The sequence below is a fragment of the Crinia signifera genome, chromosome 6, assembly GCF_055691185.1.
Source record: "Crinia signifera chromosome 6, ASM5569118v1, whole genome shotgun sequence".
Taxonomy (NCBI): Eukaryota; Metazoa; Chordata; class Amphibia; order Anura; family Myobatrachidae; genus Crinia; species Crinia signifera.
This window is the reverse complement of record NC_139222.1, coordinates 218402366-218421808: the sequence shown is the minus strand read 5'-3', so window position 1 is coordinate 218421808 and position 19443 is coordinate 218402366. Positions and strand designations below refer to the sequence as shown.

At 47.2% G+C, this 19443-nt stretch overlaps 11 non-coding genes across 11 annotated transcripts; all 11 read right to left on the bottom strand.

Annotated features, from left to right (window-relative positions):
• Positions 1–1444: 1444 nt before the first annotated feature.
• LOC146012533 (U2 spliceosomal RNA) lies at positions 1445–1635 on the bottom strand. Its single transcript, XR_014445694.1, has one exon. It is a non-coding gene; the product is annotated as a U2 spliceosomal RNA (small nuclear RNA).
• Positions 1636–3579: 1944 nt separating this feature from the next.
• Positions 3580–3770, bottom strand: LOC146012532 (U2 spliceosomal RNA). Its single transcript, XR_014445693.1, has one exon. It is a non-coding gene; the product is annotated as a U2 spliceosomal RNA (small nuclear RNA).
• A 1374-nt stretch (positions 3771–5144) lies between these two features.
• Positions 5145–5335, bottom strand: LOC146012530 (U2 spliceosomal RNA). Its single transcript, XR_014445691.1, has one exon. It is a non-coding gene; the product is annotated as a U2 spliceosomal RNA (small nuclear RNA).
• Positions 5336–6709: 1374 nt separating this feature from the next.
• LOC146012529 (U2 spliceosomal RNA) lies at positions 6710–6900 on the bottom strand. The gene has a single exon (XR_014445690.1). It is a non-coding gene; the product is annotated as a U2 spliceosomal RNA (small nuclear RNA).
• A 1944-nt stretch (positions 6901–8844) lies between these two features.
• Positions 8845–9035, bottom strand: LOC146012528 (U2 spliceosomal RNA). The gene has a single exon (XR_014445689.1). It is a non-coding gene; the product is annotated as a U2 spliceosomal RNA (small nuclear RNA).
• A 1374-nt stretch (positions 9036–10409) lies between these two features.
• LOC146012527 (U2 spliceosomal RNA) lies at positions 10410–10600 on the bottom strand. Its single transcript, XR_014445688.1, has one exon. It is a non-coding gene; the product is annotated as a U2 spliceosomal RNA (small nuclear RNA).
• Positions 10601–11976: 1376 nt separating this feature from the next.
• On the bottom strand, positions 11977–12167 carry LOC146012526 (U2 spliceosomal RNA). Its single transcript, XR_014445687.1, has one exon. It is a non-coding gene; the product is annotated as a U2 spliceosomal RNA (small nuclear RNA).
• Positions 12168–13540: 1373 nt separating this feature from the next.
• Positions 13541–13731, bottom strand: LOC146012524 (U2 spliceosomal RNA). Its single transcript, XR_014445685.1, has one exon. It is a non-coding gene; the product is annotated as a U2 spliceosomal RNA (small nuclear RNA).
• A 1374-nt stretch (positions 13732–15105) lies between these two features.
• Positions 15106–15296, bottom strand: LOC146012523 (U2 spliceosomal RNA). Its single transcript, XR_014445684.1, has one exon. It is a non-coding gene; the product is annotated as a U2 spliceosomal RNA (small nuclear RNA).
• Positions 15297–16670: 1374 nt separating this feature from the next.
• LOC146012522 (U2 spliceosomal RNA) lies at positions 16671–16861 on the bottom strand. The gene has a single exon (XR_014445683.1). It is a non-coding gene; the product is annotated as a U2 spliceosomal RNA (small nuclear RNA).
• A 1376-nt stretch (positions 16862–18237) lies between these two features.
• Positions 18238–18428, bottom strand: LOC146012521 (U2 spliceosomal RNA). Its single transcript, XR_014445682.1, has one exon. It is a non-coding gene; the product is annotated as a U2 spliceosomal RNA (small nuclear RNA).
• Between the last annotated feature and the right edge of the window lie 1015 nt (positions 18429–19443).

Sequence of the window (19443 nt, the reverse complement as noted above, 5' to 3'; positions counted from 1 at the left end):
GCAGTAGTAGACAGTCAGATGGACAGGCATTCATGTGGCAGGACCCTTTGTGTGACATCACAATCTGCCCTCTATGACATCACAAGCTGCTCACTCGGAATCCGGCGGAACCTGACAGCCAGACAGTCACTTGGAACAGACAGGCAGACAGGACAGTCATGTGTAGGTGAGCTGGGTGGGCCAATGTTTTCTTTTATTGGCAGTTACCACCCAAATGATGGTCCGAAGAAGGTAAGTGATACTTTTTCTAAATCCCCCTCTCAATGATCATCAATTGTTGGGCTCGGCAAAAAAAAATGGAAGAGGAAAAAAAATTCCCAAAACAAAAGAGAGGAAAGAGGAAAAAAATTTCCCAAAACAAAAGAGAGAGAAAAGAGAGCGCAAAAAGAAAAGAAAAAAAATATAAGAGATCAAGAAAGAAAAAGCAAAAAAAAAACCAAGCCATTTCAAATGGAGAGGGAGGGGGGTCCAAAAATGCCATTGCTGTGATCCAGTTGATGTTTCCGTGGAAAGATCGTAGGTAAGTCACATAGGCCCTTATTCTGGTTGGTGCGGCCAGAGCCGCACACGGTGCTCTGGCCGCACAAACCAATCCCCGCCCACGAGACGGATCGCCACGGCCGTCCGTACACGGACGGCTGGCGATCCGCATAAAAATGGTGGGGCGTACGCCTCCACCATGGTGGGAGCTGCCCCCTGCATTCGATGGTCGTCGACCATCGAAGGCAGGGCCGCACGCCACAGCAGCTCCCGCAAGCTGAGACCGCACGGACAATCGTCCGTGTGTTAGCTTGTATGGGGGCTGAGAGCTGACATCCGGCGACGTCAGCTTTCCGCCCCCATCAGTGGCGTCATACCCTCATTTGCATGCATACGCCCCGCGTTTGCATGGGAACGCCCATGAAACGCGGGGCGTATACATAGGGAAATGAGGGTATGAAGCCCCTCACGCCCCTATACGCCCCCTTTGCGGCGGACGAAATACGTCTGCGGCGAATGGGGCTGCACATGCGCAGATTGACCTCTGCGCATGTGCAGACTAAAAACATCGGCGGTACGGCCGCACGCGGGCCGTACCGCACGATGCAGAATAAGGGCCATAGTGTTTGCCTATTTTTTGGGAGGTCGCAGCGATTGATAAGTCATTTAATTTAGGCAGGCTTCCGGTCTTTTGGCTAGGCCGCATATGCTGATATCAAGTGTAGTGTCACGTAAAAATATTTAACTGCCTCGATTCCAGAAAGTACAATTCAAGGAGTCAAGAAATAGTCACAAAATGATACACTGGAGGCAGGATTTCAAAGTATTTATGCACAAGGGTTAAACCTTGAAGCAGCAAATGCATGCATTTCTAAATACAAAGTTAGTACAAAGGTGCACAAACAATTGATACTCCAAATTAAGTGCCAGGAATGGAAATAGTCTTTTTTTGGATAACAGATTAGGAAGGTGCACCGGTCCTGGAAGTACTGCAATACCAGGTCAATGCGTGGAGTGGACAGAGCAAGCTCTTCTTCCATCTCCCTGTTCTAAAAATCCATTTAATATATGGCCCCCAGATAGGGGGCGTATCAGATATTAAACTGATAAGAACAGATACTACACTTGATCTTAGCCAAAAGGCCGAGAAGCGATAACCCGAATGGGGTCCCAGCAAAGCGCGCGAACCGGAATTCGGCCACCAACACTGGTGCAGAAGAGATCAGCACCACGGACACATCTAACACACACACATCACTTCTATGTCGTTGCAGTCTGAAAGATACCTGGCTGTACGGCAGGTGTGAATAGGACTTGAAGTGCTGGACAGGGACCGGAGGACGAGTAGCCATCCAACTGATTTTGTGATTAGGTCGTCGGCGGGCGGGCAGGGTGCCTCAGCTGGGTAGGAGGCCAAATTTGCATGTGCTCCGCCCCGTCTGTTGACGTCGCGTCAACAGACACACACCCACTAGGCAGACGACCAACAGGCAAGCAGCAGCAGCCAGCTGTCTCCTCGCTCTTTGCTGCTGCATGCCTGTGTCCCTGACGAACTGCTGCTGAGTAAATCAATCAGCTAGCTGCTGCAGAGGAGAAGGAGGAATCTTGCACAATCAGGTGCAATGACGGCTTTCCTGTTTTGAGCCCATTCAGCAGCAGTAGTAGACAGTCAGATGGACAGGCATTCATGTGGCAGGACCCTTTGTGTGACATCACAATCTGCCCTCTATGACATCACAAGCTGCTCACTCGGAATCCGGCGGAACCTGACAGCCAGACAGTCACTTGGAACAGACAGGCAGACAGGACAGTCATGTGTAGGTGAGCTGGGTGGGCCAATGTTTTCTTTTATTGGCAGTTACCACCCAAATGATGGTCCGAAGAAGGTAAGTGATACTTTTTCTAAATCCCCCTCTCAATGATCATCAATTGTTGGGCTCGGCAAAAAAAAATGGAAGAGGAAAAAAAATTCCCAAAACAAAAGAGAGGAAAGAGGAAAAAAATTTCCCAAAACAAAAGAGAGAGAAAAGAGAGCGCAAAAAGAAAAGAAAAAAAATATAAGAGATCAAGAAAGAAAAAGCAAAAAAAAAACCAAGCCATTTCAAATGGAGAGGGAGGGGGGTCCAAAAATGCCATTGCTGTGATCCAGTTGATGTTTCCGTGGAAAGATCGTAGGTAAGTCACATAGGCCCTTATTCTGGTTGGTGCGGCCAGAGCCGCACACGGTGCTCTGGCCGCACAAACCAATCCCCGCCCACGAGACGGATCGCCACGGCCGTCCGTACACGGACGGCTGGCGATCCGCATAAAAATGGTGGGGCGTACGCCTCCACCATGGTGGGAGCTGCCCCCTGCATTCGATGGTCGTCGACCATCGAAGGCAGGGCCGCACGCCACAGCAGCTCCCGCAAGCTGAGACCGCACGGACAATCGTCCGTGTGTTAGCTTGTATGGGGGCTGAGAGCTGACATCCGGCGACGTCAGCTTTCCGCCCCCATCAGTGGCGTCATACCCTCATTTGCATGCATACGCCCCGCGTTTGCATGGGAACGCCCATGAAACGCGGGGCGTATACATAGGGAAATGAGGGTATGAAGCCCCTCACGCCCCTATACGCCCCCTTTGCGGCGGACGAAATACGTCTGCGGCGAATGGGGCTGCACATGCGCAGATTGACCTCTGCGCATGTGCAGACTAAAAACATCGGCGGTACGGCCGCACGCGGGCCGTACCGCACGATGCAGAATAAGGGCCATAGTGTTTGCCTATTTTTTGGGAGGTCGCAGCGATTGATAAGTCATTTAATTTAGGCAGGCTTCCGGTCTTTTGGCTAGGCCGCATATGCTGATATCAAGTGTAGTGTCACGTAAAAATATTTAACTGCCTCGATTCCAGAAAGTACAATTCAAGGAGTCAAGAAATAGTCACAAAATGATACACTGGAGGCAGGATTTCAAAGTATTTATGCACAAGGGTTAAACCTTGAAGCAGCAAATGCATGCATTTCTAAATACAAAGTTAGTACAAAGGTGCACAAACAATTGATACTCCAAATTAAGTGCCAGGAATGGAAATAGTCTTTTTTTGGATAACAGATTAGGAAGGTGCACCGGTCCTGGAAGTACTGCAATACCAGGTCAATGCGTGGAGTGGACAGAGCAAGCTCTTCTTCCATCTCCCTGTTCTAAAAATCCATTTAATATATGGCCCCCAGATAGGGGGCGTATCAGATATTAAACTGATAAGAACAGATACTACACTTGATCTTAGCCAAAAGGCCGAGAAGCGATAACCCGAATGGGGTCCCAGCAAAGCGCGCGAACCGGAATTCGGCCACCAACACTGGTGCAGAAGAGATCAGCACCACGGACACATCTAACACACACACATCACTTCTATGTCGTTGCAGTCTGAAAGATACCTGGCTGTACGGCAGGTGTGAATAGGACTTGAAGTGCTGGACAGGGACCGGAGGACGAGTAGCCATCCAACTGATTTTGTGATTAGGTCGTCGGCGGGCGGGCAGGGTGCCTCAGCTGGGTAGGAGGCCAAATTTGCATGTGCTCCGCCCCGTCTGTTGACGTCGCGTCAACAGACACACACCCACTAGGCAGACGACCAACAGGCAAGCAGCAGCAGCCAGCTGTCTCCTCGCTCTTTGCTGCTGCATGCCTGTGTCCCTGACGAACTGCTGCTGAGTAAATCAATCAGCTAGCTGCTGCAGAGGAGAAGGAGGAATCTTGCACAATCAGGTGCAATGACGGCTTTCCTGTTTTGAGCCCATTCAGCAGCAGTAGTAGACAGTCAGATGGACAGGCATTCATGTGGCAGGACCCTTTGTGTGACATCACAATCTGCCCTCTATGACATCACAAGCTGCTCACTCGGAATCCGGCGGAACCTGACAGCCAGACAGTCACTTGGAACAGACAGGCAGACAGGACAGTCATGTGTAGGTGAGCTGGGTGGGCCAATGTTTTCTTTTATTGGCAGTTACCACCCAAATGATGGTCCGAAGAAGGTAAGTGATACTTTTTCTAAATCCCCCTCTCAATGATCATCAATTGTTGGGCTCGGCAAAAAAAAATGGAAGAGGAAAAAAAATTCCCAAAACAAAAGAGAGGAAAGAGGAAAAAAATTTCCCAAAACAAAAGAGAGAGAAAAGAGAGCGCAAAAAGAAAAGAAAAAAAATATAAGAGATCAAGAAAGAAAAAGCAAAAAAAAAACCAAGCCATTTCAAATGGAGAGGGAGGGGGGTCCAAAAATGCCATTGCTGTGATCCAGTTGATGTTTCCGTGGAAAGATCGTAGGTAAGTCACATAGTGTTTGCCTATTTTTTGGGAGGTCGCAGCGATTGATAAGTCATTTAATTTAGGCAGGCTTCCGGTCTTTTGGCTAGGCCGCATATGCTGATATCAAGTGTAGTGTCACGTAAAAATATTTAACTGCCTCGATTCCAGAAAGTACAATTCAAGGAGTCAAGAAATAGTCACAAAATGATACACTGGAGGCAGGATTTCAAAGTATTTATGCACAAGGGTTAAACCTTGAAGCAGCAAATGCATGCATTTCTAAATACAAAGTTAGTACAAAGGTGCACAAACAATTGATACTCCAAATTAAGTGCCAGGAATGGAAATAGTCTTTTTTTGGATAACAGATTAGGAAGGTGCACCGGTCCTGGAAGTACTGCAATACCAGGTCAATGCGTGGAGTGGACAGAGCAAGCTCTTCTTCCATCTCCCTGTTCTAAAAATCCATTTAATATATGGCCCCCAGATAGGGGGCGTATCAGATATTAAACTGATAAGAACAGATACTACACTTGATCTTAGCCAAAAGGCCGAGAAGCGATAACCCGAATGGGGTCCCAGCAAAGCGCGCGAACCGGAATTCGGCCACCAACACTGGTGCAGAAGAGATCAGCACCACGGACACATCTAACACACACACATCACTTCTATGTCGTTGCAGTCTGAAAGATACCTGGCTGTACGGCAGGTGTGAATAGGACTTGAAGTGCTGGACAGGGACCGGAGGACGAGTAGCCATCCAACTGATTTTGTGATTAGGTCGTCGGCGGGCGGGCAGGGTGCCTCAGCTGGGTAGGAGGCCAAATTTGCATGTGCTCCGCCCCGTCTGTTGACGTCGCGTCAACAGACACACACCCACTAGGCAGACGACCAACAGGCAAGCAGCAGCAGCCAGCTGTCTCCTCGCTCTTTGCTGCTGCATGCCTGTGTCCCTGACGAACTGCTGCTGAGTAAATCAATCAGCTAGCTGCTGCAGAGGAGAAGGAGGAATCTTGCACAATCAGGTGCAATGACGGCTTTCCTGTTTTGAGCCCATTCAGCAGCAGTAGTAGACAGTCAGATGGACAGGCATTCATGTGGCAGGACCCTTTGTGTGACATCACAATCTGCCCTCTATGACATCACAAGCTGCTCACTCGGAATCCGGCGGAACCTGACAGCCAGACAGTCACTTGGAACAGACAGGCAGACAGGACAGTCATGTGTAGGTGAGCTGGGTGGGCCAATGTTTTCTTTTATTGGCAGTTACCACCCAAATGATGGTCCGAAGAAGGTAAGTGATACTTTTTCTAAATCCCCCTCTCAATGATCATCAATTGTTGGGCTCGGCAAAAAAAAATGGAAGAGGAAAAAAAATTCCCAAAACAAAAGAGAGGAAAGAGGAAAAAAATTTCCCAAAACAAAAGAGAGAGAAAAGAGAGCGCAAAAAGAAAAGAAAAAAAATATAAGAGATCAAGAAAGAAAAAGCAAAAAAAAAACCAAGCCATTTCAAATGGAGAGGGAGGGGGGTCCAAAAATGCCATTGCTGTGATCCAGTTGATGTTTCCGTGGAAAGATCGTAGGTAAGTCACATAGTGTTTGCCTATTTTTTGGGAGGTCGCAGCGATTGATAAGTCATTTAATTTAGGCAGGCTTCCGGTCTTTTGGCTAGGCCGCATATGCTGATATCAAGTGTAGTGTCACGTAAAAATATTTAACTGCCTCGATTCCAGAAAGTACAATTCAAGGAGTCAAGAAATAGTCACAAAATGATACACTGGAGGCAGGATTTCAAAGTATTTATGCACAAGGGTTAAACCTTGAAGCAGCAAATGCATGCATTTCTAAATACAAAGTTAGTACAAAGGTGCACAAACAATTGATACTCCAAATTAAGTGCCAGGAATGGAAATAGTCTTTTTTTGGATAACAGATTAGGAAGGTGCACCGGTCCTGGAAGTACTGCAATACCAGGTCAATGCGTGGAGTGGACAGAGCAAGCTCTTCTTCCATCTCCCTGTTCTAAAAATCCATTTAATATATGGCCCCCAGATAGGGGGCGTATCAGATATTAAACTGATAAGAACAGATACTACACTTGATCTTAGCCAAAAGGCCGAGAAGCGATAACCCGAATGGGGTCCCAGCAAAGCGCGCGAACCGGAATTCGGCCACCAACACTGGTGCAGAAGAGATCAGCACCACGGACACATCTAACACACACACATCACTTCTATGTCGTTGCAGTCTGAAAGATACCTGGCTGTACGGCAGGTGTGAATAGGACTTGAAGTGCTGGACAGGGACCGGAGGACGAGTAGCCATCCAACTGATTTTGTGATTAGGTCGTCGGCGGGCGGGCAGGGTGCCTCAGCTGGGTAGGAGGCCAAATTTGCATGTGCTCCGCCCCGTCTGTTGACGTCGCGTCAACAGACACACACCCACTAGGCAGACGACCAACAGGCAAGCAGCAGCAGCCAGCTGTCTCCTCGCTCTTTGCTGCTGCATGCCTGTGTCCCTGACGAACTGCTGCTGAGTAAATCAATCAGCTAGCTGCTGCAGAGGAGAAGGAGGAATCTTGCACAATCAGGTGCAATGACGGCTTTCCTGTTTTGAGCCCATTCAGCAGCAGTAGTAGACAGTCAGATGGACAGGCATTCATGTGGCAGGACCCTTTGTGTGACATCACAATCTGCCCTCTATGACATCACAAGCTGCTCACTCGGAATCCGGCGGAACCTGACAGCCAGACAGTCACTTGGAACAGACAGGCAGACAGGACAGTCATGTGTAGGTGAGCTGGGTGGGCCAATGTTTTCTTTTATTGGCAGTTACCACCCAAATGATGGTCCGAAGAAGGTAAGTGATACTTTTTCTAAATCCCCCTCTCAATGATCATCAATTGTTGGGCTCGGCAAAAAAAAATGGAAGAGGAAAAAAAATTCCCAAAACAAAAGAGAGGAAAGAGGAAAAAAATTTCCCAAAACAAAAGAGAGAGAAAAGAGAGCGCAAAAAGAAAAGAAAAAAAATATAAGAGATCAAGAAAGAAAAAGCAAAAAAAAAACCAAGCCATTTCAAATGGAGAGGGAGGGGGGTCCAAAAATGCCATTGCTGTGATCCAGTTGATGTTTCCGTGGAAAGATCGTAGGTAAGTCACATAGGCCCTTATTCTGGTTGGTGCGGCCAGAGCCGCACACGGTGCTCTGGCCGCACAAACCAATCCCCGCCCACGAGACGGATCGCCACGGCCGTCCGTACACGGACGGCTGGCGATCCGCATAAAAATGGTGGGGCGTACGCCTCCACCATGGTGGGAGCTGCCCCCTGCATTCGATGGTCGTCGACCATCGAAGGCAGGGCCGCACGCCACAGCAGCTCCCGCAAGCTGAGACCGCACGGACAATCGTCCGTGTGTTAGCTTGTATGGGGGCTGAGAGCTGACATCCGGCGACGTCAGCTTTCCGCCCCCATCAGTGGCGTCATACCCTCATTTGCATGCATACGCCCCGCGTTTGCATGGGAACGCCCATGAAACGCGGGGCGTATACATAGGGAAATGAGGGTATGAAGCCCCTCACGCCCCTATACGCCCCCTTTGCGGCGGACGAAATACGTCTGCGGCGAATGGGGCTGCACATGCGCAGATTGACCTCTGCGCATGTGCAGACTAAAAACATCGGCGGTACGGCCGCACGCGGGCCGTACCGCACGATGCAGAATAAGGGCCATAGTGTTTGCCTATTTTTTGGGAGGTCGCAGCGATTGATAAGTCATTTAATTTAGGCAGGCTTCCGGTCTTTTGGCTAGGCCGCATATGCTGATATCAAGTGTAGTGTCACGTAAAAATATTTAACTGCCTCGATTCCAGAAAGTACAATTCAAGGAGTCAAGAAATAGTCACAAAATGATACACTGGAGGCAGGATTTCAAAGTATTTATGCACAAGGGTTAAACCTTGAAGCAGCAAATGCATGCATTTCTAAATACAAAGTTAGTACAAAGGTGCACAAACAATTGATACTCCAAATTAATTGCCAGGAATGGAAATAGTCTTTTTTTGGATAACAGATTAGGAAGGTGCACCGGTCCTGGAAGTACTGCAATACCAGGTCAATGCGTGGAGTGGACAGAGCAAGCTCTTCTTCCATCTCCCTGTTCTAAAAATCCATTTAATATATGGCCCCCAGATAGGGGGCGTATCAGATATTAAACTGATAAGAACAGATACTACACTTGATCTTAGCCAAAAGGCCGAGAAGCGATAACCCGAATGGGGTCCCAGCAAAGCGCGCAAACCGGAATTCGGCCACCAACACTGGTGCAGAAGAGATCAGCACCACGGACACATCTAACACACACACATCACTTCTATGTCGTTGCAGTCTGAAAGATACCTGGCTGTACGGCAGGTGTGAATAGGACTTGAAGTGCTGGACAGGGACCGGAGGACGAGTAGCCATCCAACTGATTTTGTGATTAGGTCGTCGGCGGGCGGGCAGGGTGCCTCAGCTGGGTAGGAGGCCAAATTTGCATGTGCTCCGCCCCGTCTGTTGACGTCGCGTCAACAGACACACACCCACTAGGCAGACGACCAACAGGCAAGCAGCAGCAGCCAGCTGTCTCCTCGCTCTTTGCTGCTGCATGCCTGTGTCCCTGACGAACTGCTGCTGAGTAAATCAATCAGCTAGCTGCTGCAGAGGAGAAGGAGGAATCTTGCACAATCAGGTGCAATGACGGCTTTCCTGTTTTGAGCCCATTCAGCAGCAGTAGTAGACAGTCAGATGGACAGGCATTCATGTGGCAGGACCCTTTGTGTGACATCACAATCTGCCCTCTATGACATCACAAGCTGCTCACTCGGAATCCGGCGGAACCTGACAGCCAGACAGTCACTTGGAACAGACAGGCAGACAGGACAGTCATGTGTAGGTGAGCTGGGTGGGCCAATGTTTTCTTTTATTGGCAGTTACCACCCAAATGATGGTCCGAAGAAGGTAAGTGATACTTTTTCTAAATCCCCCTCTCAATGATCATCAATTGTTGGGCTCGGCAAAAAAAAATGGAAGAGGAAAAAAAATTCCCAAAACAAAAGAGAGGAAAGAGGAAAAAAATTTCCCAAAACAAAAGAGAGAGAAAAGAGAGCGCAAAAAGAAAAGAAAAAAAATATAAGAGATCAAGAAAGAAAAAGCAAAAAAAAAACCAAGCCATTTCAAATGGAGAGGGAGGGGGGTCCAAAAATGCCATTGCTGTGATCCAGTTGATGTTTCCGTGGAAAGATCGTAGGTAAGTCACATAGTGTTTGCCTATTTTTTGGGAGGTCGCAGCGATTGATAAGTCATTTAATTTAGGCAGGCTTCCGGTCTTTTGGCTAGGCCGCATATGCTGATATCAAGTGTAGTGTCACGTAAAAATATTTAACTGCCTCGATTCCAGAAAGTACAATTCAAGGAGTCAAGAAATAGTCACAAAATGATACACTGGAGGCAGGATTTCAAAGTATTTATGCACAAGGGTTAAACCTTGAAGCAGCAAATGCATGCATTTCTAAATACAAAGTTAGTACAAAGGTGCACAAACAATTGATACTCCAAATTAAGTGCCAGGAATGGAAATAGTCTTTTTTTGGATAACAGATTAGGAAGGTGCACCGGTCCTGGAAGTACTGCAATACCAGGTCAATGCGTGGAGTGGACAGAGCAAGCTCTTCTTCCATCTCCCTGTTCTAAAAATCCATTTAATATATGGCCCCCAGATAGGGGGCGTATCAGATATTAAACTGATAAGAACAGATACTACACTTGATCTTAGCCAAAAGGCCGAGAAGCGATAACCCGAATGGGGTCCCAGCAAAGCGCGCGAACCGGAATTCGGCCACCAACACTGGTGCAGAAGAGATCAGCACCACGGACACATCTAACACACACACATCACTTCTATGTCGTTGCAGTCTGAAAGATACCTGGCTGTACGGCAGGTGTGAATAGGACTTGAAGTGCTGGACAGGGACCGGAGGACGAGTAGCCATCCAACTGATTTTGTGATTAGGTCGTCGGCGGGCGGGCAGGGTGCCTCAGCTGGGTAGGAGGCCAAATTTGCATGTGCTCCGCCCCGTCTGTTGACGTCGCGTCAACAGACACACACCCACTAGGCAGACGACCAACAGGCAAGCAGCAGCAGCCAGCTGTCTCCTCGCTCTTTGCTGCTGCATGCCTGTGTCCCTGACGAACTGCTGCTGAGTAAATCAATCAGCTAGCTGCTGCAGAGGAGAAGGAGGAATCTTGCACAATCAGGTGCAATGACGGCTTTCCTGTTTTGAGAGCCCATTCAGCAGCAGTAGTAGACAGTCAGATGGACAGGCATTCATGTGGCAGGACCCTTTGTGTGACATCACAATCTGCCCTCTATGACATCACAAGCTGCTCACTCGGAATCCGGCGGAACCTGACAGCCAGACAGTCACTTGGAACAGACAGGCAGACAGGACAGTCATGTGTAGGTGAGCTGGGTGGGCCAATGTTTTCTTTTATTGGCAGTTACCACCCAAATGATGGTCCGAAGAAGGTAAGTGATACTTTTTCTAAATCCCCCTCTCAATGATCATCAATTGTTGGGCTCGGCAAAAAAAAATGGAAGAGGAAAAAAAATTCCCAAAACAAAAGAGAGGAAAGAGGAAAAAAATTTCCCAAAACAAAAGAGAGAGAAAAGAGAGCGCAAAAAGAAAAGAAAAAAAATATAAGAGATCAAGAAAGAAAAAGCAAAAAAAAAACCAAGCCATTTCAAATGGAGAGGGAGGGGGGTCCAAAAATGCCATTGCTGTGATCCAGTTGATGTTTCCGTGGAAAGATCGTAGGTAAGTCACATAGTGTTTGCCTATTTTTTGGGAGGTCGCAGCGATTGATAAGTCATTTAATTTAGGCAGGCTTCCGGTCTTTTGGCTAGGCCGCATATGCTGATATCAAGTGTAGTGTCACGTAAAAATATTTAACTGCCTCGATTCCAGAAAGTACAATTCAAGGAGTCAAGAAATAGTCACAAAATGATACACTGGAGGCAGGATTTCAAAGTATTTATGCACAAGGGTTAAACCTTGAAGCAGCAAATGCATGCATTTCTAAATACAAAGTTAGTACAAAGGTGCACAAACAATTGATACTCCAAATTAAGTGCCAGGAATGGAAATAGTCTTTTTTTGGATAACAGATTAGGAAGGTGCACCGGTCCTGGAAGTACTGCAATACCAGGTCAATGCGTGGAGTGGACAGAGCAAGCTCTTCTTCCATCTCCCTGTTCTAAAAATCCATTTAATATATGGCCCCCAGATAGGGGGCGTATCAGATATTAAACTGATAAGAACAGATACTACACTTGATCTTAGCCAAAAGGCCGAGAAGCGATAACCCGAATGGGGTCCCAGCAAAGCGCGCGAACCGGAATTCGGCCACCAACACTGGTGCAGAAGAGATCAGCACCACGGACACATCTAACACACACACATCACTTCTATGTCGTTGCAGTCTGAAAGATACCTGGCTGTACGGCAGGTGTGAATAGGACTTGAAGTGCTGGACAGGGACCGGAGGACGAGTAGCCATCCAACTGATTTTGTGATTAGGTCGTCGGCGGGCGGGCAGGGTGCCTCAGCTGGGTAGGAGGCCAAATTTGCATGTGCTCCGCCCCGTCTGTTGACGTCGCGTCAACAGACACACACCCACTAGGCAGACGACCAACAGGCAAGCAGCAGCAGCCAGCTGTCTCCTCGCTCTTTGCTGCTGCATGCCTGTGTCCCTGACGAACTGCTGCTGAGTAAATCAATCAGCTAGCTGCTGCAGAGGAGAAGGAGGAATCTTGCACAATCAGGTGCAATGACGGCTTTCCTGTTTTGAGCCCATTCAGCAGCAGTAGTAGACAGTCAGATGGACAGGCATTCATGTGGCAGGACCCTTTGTGTGACATCACAATCTGCCCTCTATGACATCACAAGCTGCTCACTCGGAATCCGGCGGAACCTGACAGCCAGACAGTCACTTGGAACAGACAGGCAGACAGGACAGTCATGTGTAGGTGAGCTGGGTGGGCCAATGTTTTCTTTTATTGGCAGTTACCACCCAAATGATGGTCCGAAGAAGGTAAGTGATACTTTTTCTAAATCCCCCTCTCAATGATCATCAATTGTTGGGCTCGGCAAAAAAAAATGGAAGAGGAAAAAAAATTCCCAAAACAAAAGAGAGGAAAGAGGAAAAAAATTTCCCAAAACAAAAGAGAGAGAAAAGAGAGCGCAAAAAGAAAAGAAAAAAAATATAAGAGATCAAGAAAGAAAAAGCAAAAAAAAAACCAAGCCATTTCAAATGGAGAGGGAGGGGGGTCCAAAAATGCCATTGCTGTGATCCAGTTGATGTTTCCGTGGAAAGATCGTAGGTAAGTCACATAGTGTTTGCCTATTTTTTGGGAGGTCGCAGCGATTGATAAGTCATTTAATTTAGGCAGGCTTCCGGTCTTTTGGCTAGGCCGCATATGCTGATATCAAGTGTAGTGTCACGTAAAAATATTTAACTGCCTCGATTCCAGAAAGTACAATTCAAGGAGTCAAGAAATAGTCACAAAATGATACACTGGAGGCAGGATTTCAAAGTATTTATGCACAAGGGTTAAACCTTGAAGCAGCAAATGCATGCATTTCTAAATACAAAGTTAGTACAAAGGTGCACAAACAATTGATACTCCAAATTAAGTGCCAGGAATGGAATAGTCTTTTTTTGGATAACAGATTAGGAAGGTGCACCGGTCCTGGAAGTACTGCAATACCAGGTCAATGCGTGGAGTGGACAGAGCAAGCTCTTCTTCCATCTCCCTGTTCTAAAAATCCATTTAATATATGGCCCCCAGATAGGGGGCGTATCAGATATTAAACTGATAAGAACAGATACTACACTTGATCTTAGCCAAAAGGCCGAGAAGCGATAACCCGAATGGGGTCCCAGCAAAGCGCGCGAACCGGAATTCGGCCACCAACACTGGTGCAGAAGAGATCAGCACCACGGACACATCTAACACACACACATCACTTCTATGTCGTTGCAGTCTGAAAGATACCTGGCTGTACGGCAGGTGTGAATAGGACTTGAAGTGCTGGACAGGGACCGGAGGACGAGTAGCCATCCAACTGATTTTGTGATTAGGTCGTCGGCGGGCGGGCAGGGTGCCTCAGCTGGGTAGGAGGCCAAATTTGCATGTGCTCCGCCCCGTCTGTTGACGTCGCGTCAACAGACACACACCCACTAGGCAGACGACCAACAGGCAAGCAGCAGCAGCCAGCTGTCTCCTCGCTCTTTGCTGCTGCATGCCTGTGTCCCTGACGAACTGCTGCTGAGTAAATCAATCAGCTAGCTGCTGCAGAGGAGAAGGAGGAATCTTGCACAATCAGGTGCAATGACGGCTTTCCTGTTTTGAGCCCATTCAGCAGCAGTAGTAGACAGTCAGATGGACAGGCATTCATGTGGCAGGACCCTTTGTGTGACATCACAATCTGCCCTCTATGACATCACAAGCTGCTCACTCGGAATCCGGCGGAACCTGACAGCCAGACAGTCACTTGGAACAGACAGGCAGACAGGACAGTCATGTGTAGGTGAGCTGGGTGGGCCAATGTTTTCTTTTATTGGCAGTTACCACCCAAATGATGGTCCGAAGAAGGTAAGTGATACTTTTTCTAAATCCCCCTCTCAATGATCATCAATTGTTGGGCTCGGCAAAAAAAAATGGAAGAGGAAAAAAAATTCCCAAAACAAAAGAGAGGAAAGAGGAAAAAAATTTCCCAAAACAAAAGAGAGAGAAAAGAGAGCGCAAAAAGAAAAGAAAAAAAATATAAGAGATCAAGAAAGAAAAAGCAAAAAAAAAACCAAGCCATTTCAAATGGAGAGGGAGGGGGGTCCAAAAATGCCATTGCTGTGATCCAGTTGATGTTTCCGTGGAAAGATCGTAGGTAAGTCACATAGTGTTTGCCTATTTTTTGGGAGGTCGCAGCGATTGATAAGTCATTTAATTTAGGCAGGCTTCCGGTCTTTTGGCTAGGCCGCATATGCTGATATCAAGTGTAGTGTCACGTAAAAATATTTAACTGCCTCGATTCCAGAAAGTACAATTCAAGGAGTCAAGAAATAGTCACAAAATGATACACTGGAGGCAGGATTTCAAAGTATTTATGCACAAGGGTTAAACCTTGAAGCAGCAAATGCATGCATTTCTAAATACAAAGTTAGTACAAAGGTGCACAAACAATTGATACTCCAAATTAAGTGCCAGGAATGGAAATAGTCTTTTTTTGGATAACAGATTAGGAAGGTGCACCGGTCCTGGAAGTACTGCAATACCAGGTCAATGCGTGGAGTGGACAGAGCAAGCTCTTCTTCCATCTCCCTGTTCTAAAAATCCATTTAATATATGGCCCCCAGATAGGGGGCGTATCAGATATTAAACTGATAAGAACAGATACTACACTTGATCTTAGCCAAAAGGCCGAGAAGCGATAACCCGAATGGGGTCCCAGCAAAGCGCGCGAACCGGAATTCGGCCACCAACACTGGTGCAGAAGAGATCAGCACCACGGACACATCTAACACACACACATCACTTCTATGTCGTTGCAGTCTGAAAGATACCTGGCTGTACGGCAGGTGTGAATAGGACTTGAAGTGCTGGACAGGGACCGGAGGACGAGTAGCCATCCAACTGATTTTGTGATTAGGTCGTCGGCGGGCGGGCAGGGTGCCTCAGCTGGGTAGGAGGCCAAATTTGCATGTGCTCCGCCCCGTCTGTTGACGTCGCGTCAACAGACACACACCCACTAGGCAGACGACCAACAGGCAAGCAGCAGCAGCCAGCTGTCTCCTCGCTCTTTGCTGCTGCATGCCTGTGTCCCTGACGAACTGCTGCTGAGTAAATCAATCAGCTAGCTGCTGCAGAGGAGAAGGAGGAATCTTGCACAATCAGGTGCAATGACGGCTTTCCTGTTTTGAGCCCATTCAGCAGCAGTAGTAGACAGTCAGATGGACAGGCATTCATGTGGCAGGACCCTTTGTGTGACATCACAATCTGCCCTCTATGACATCACAAGCTGCTCACTCGGAATCCGGCGGAACCTGACAGCCAGACAGTCACTTGGAACAGACAGGCAGACAGGACAGTCATGTGTAGGTGAGCTGGGTGGGCCAATGTTTTCTTTTATTGGCAGTTACCACCCAAATGATGGTCCGAAGAAGGTAAGTGATACTTTTTCTAAATCCCCCTCTCAATGATCATCAATTGTTGGGCTCGGCAAAAAAAAATGGAAGAGGAAAAAAAATTCCCAAAACAAAAGAGAGGAAAGAGGAAAAAAATTTCCCAAAACAAAAGAGAGAGAAAAGAGAGCGCAAAAAGAAAAGAAAAAAAAATATAAGAGATCAAGAAAGAAAAAGCAAAAAAAAACCAAGCCATTAAAAATGGAGAGGGAGGGGGGTCCAAAAATGCCATTGCTGTGATCCAGTTGATGTTTCCGTGGAAAGATCGTAGGTAAGTCACATAGTGTTTGCCTATTTTTTGGGAGGTCGCAGCGATTGATAAGTCATTTAATTTAGGCAGGCTTCCGGTCTTTTGGCTAGGCCGCATATGCTGATATCAAGTGTAGTGTCACGTAAAAATATTTAACTGCCTCGATTCCAGAAAGTACAATTCAAGGAGTCAAGAAATAGTCACAAAATGATACACTGGAGGCAGGATTTCAAAGTATTTATGCACAAGGGTTAAACCTTGAAGCAGCAAATGCATGCATTTCTAAATACAAAGTTAGTACAAAGGTGCACAAACAATTGATACTCCAAATTAAGTGCCAGGAATGGAAATAGTCTTTTTTTGGATAACAGATTAGGAAGGTGCACCGGTCCTGGAAGTACTGCAATACCAGGTCAATGCGTGGAGTGGACAGAGCAAGCTCTTCTTCCATCTCCCTGTTCTAAAAATCCATTTAATATATGGCCCCCAGATAGGGGGCGTATCAGATATTAAACTGATAAGAACAGATACTACACTTGATCTTAGCCAAAAGGCCGAGAAGCGATAACCCGAATGGGGTCCCAGCAAAGCGCGCGAACCGGAATTCGGCCACCAACACTGGTGCAGAAGAGATCAGCACCACGGACACATCTAACACACACACATCACTTCTATGTCGTTGCAGTCTGAAAGATACCTGGCTGTACGGCAGGTGTGAATAGGACTTGAAGTGCTGGACAGGGACCGGAGGACGAGTAGCCATCCAACTGATTTTGTGATTAGGTCGTCGGCGGGCGGGCAGGGTGCCTCAGCTGGGTAGGAGTCCAAATTTGCATGTGCTCCGCCCCGTCTGTTGACGTCGCGTCAACAGACACACACCCACTAGGCAGACGACCAACAGGCAAGCAGCAGCAGCCAGCTGTCTCCTCGCTCTTTGCTGCTGCATGCCTGTGTCCCTGACGAACTGCTGCTGAGTAAATAAATCAGCTAGCTGCTGCAGAGGAGAAGGAGGAATCTTGCACAATCAGGTGCAATGACGGCTTTCCTGTTTTGAGCCCATTCAGCAGCAGTAGTAGACAGTCAGATGGACAGGCATTCATGTGGCAGGACCCTTTGTGTGACATCACAATCTGCCCTCTATGACATCACAAGCTGCTCACTCGGAATCCGGCGGAACCTGACAGCCAGACAGTCACTTGGAACAGACAGGCAGACAGGACAGTCATGTGTAGGTGAGCTGGGTGGGCCAATGTTTTCTTTTATTGGCAGTTACCACCCAAATGATGGTCCGAAGAAGGTAAGTGATACTTTTTCTAAATCCCCCTCTCAATGATCATCAATTGTTGGGCTCGGCAAAAAAAAATGGAAGAGGAAAAAAAATTCCCAAAACAAAAGAGAGGAAAGAGGAAAAAAATTTCCCAAAACAAAAGAGAGAGAAAAGAGAGCGCAAAAAGAAAAGAAAAAAAATATAAGAGATCAAGAAAGAAAAAGCAAAAAAAAAAAACCAAGCCATTTCAAATGGAGAGGGAGGGGGGTCCAAAAATGCCATTGCTGTGATCCAGTTGATGTTTCCGTGGAAAGATCGTAGGTAAGTCACATAGTGTTTGCCTATTTTTTGGGAGGTCGCAGCGATTGATAAGTCATTTAATTTAGGCAGGCTTCCGGTCTTTTGGCTAGGCCGCATATGCTGATATCAAGTGTAGTGTCACGTAAAAATATTTAACTGCCTCGATTCCAGAAAGTACAATTCAAGGAGTCAAGAAATAGTCACAAAATGATACACTGGAGGCAGGATTTCAAAGTATTTATGCACAAGGGTTAAACCTTGAAGCAGCAAATGCATGCATTTCTAAATACAAAGTTAGTACAAAGGTGCACAAACAATTGATACTCCAAATTAAGTGCCAGGAATGGAAATAGTCTTTTTTTGGATAACAGATTAGGAAGGTGCACCGGTCCTGGAAGTACTGCAATACCAGGTCAATGCGTGGAGTGGACAGAGCAAGCTCTTCTTCCATCTCCCTGTTCTAAAAATCCATTTAATATATGGCCCCCAGATAGGGGGCGTATCAGATATTAAACTGATAAGAACAGATACTACACTTGATCTTAGCCAAAAGGCCGAGAAGCGATAACCCGAATGGGGTCCCAGCAAAGCGCGCGAACCGGAATTCGGCCACCAACACTGGTGCAGAAGAGATCAGCACCACGGACACATCTAACACACACACATCACTTCTATGTCGTTGCAGTCTGAAAGATACCTGGCTGTACGGCAGGTGTGAATAGGACTTGAAGTGCTGGACAGGGACCGGATGACGAGTAGCCATCCAACTGATTTTGTGATTAGGTCGTCGGCGGGCGGGCAGGGTGCCTCAGCTGGGTAGGAGGCCAAATTTGCATGTGCTCCGCCCCGTCTGTTGACGTCGCGTCAACAGACACACACCCACTAGGCAGACAACCAACAGGCAAGCAGCAGCAGCCAGCTGTCTCCTCGCTCTTTGCTGCTGCATGCCTGTGTCCCTGACGAACTGCTGCTGAGTAAATCAATCAGCTAGCTGCTGCAGAGGAGAAGGAGGAATCTTGCACAATCAGGTGCAATGACGGCTTTCCTGTTTTGAGCCCATTCAGCAGCAGTAGTAGACAGTCAGATGGACAGGCATTCATGTGGCAGGACCCTTTGTGTGACATCACAATCTGCCCTCTATGACATCACAAGCTGCTCACTCGGAATCCGGCGGAACCTGACAGCCAGACAGTCACTTGGAACAGACAGGCAGACAGGACAGTCATGTGTAGGTGAGCTGGGTGGGCCAATGTTTTCTTTTATTGGCAGTTACCACCCAAATGATGGTCCGAAGAAGGTAAGTGATACTTTTTCTAAATCCCCCTCTCAATGATCATCAATTGTTGGGCTCGGCAAAAAAAAATGGAAGAGGAAAAAAAATTCCCAAAACAAAAGAGAGGAAAGAGGAAAAAAATGTCCCAAAACAAAAGAGAGAGAAAAGAGAGCGCAAAAAGAAAAGAAAAAAAATATAAGAGATCAAGAATGAAAAAGCAAAAAAAAAACCAAGCCATTTCAAATGGAGAGGGAGGGGGGTCCAAAAATGCCATTGCTGTGATCCAGTTGATGTTTCCGTGGAAAGAT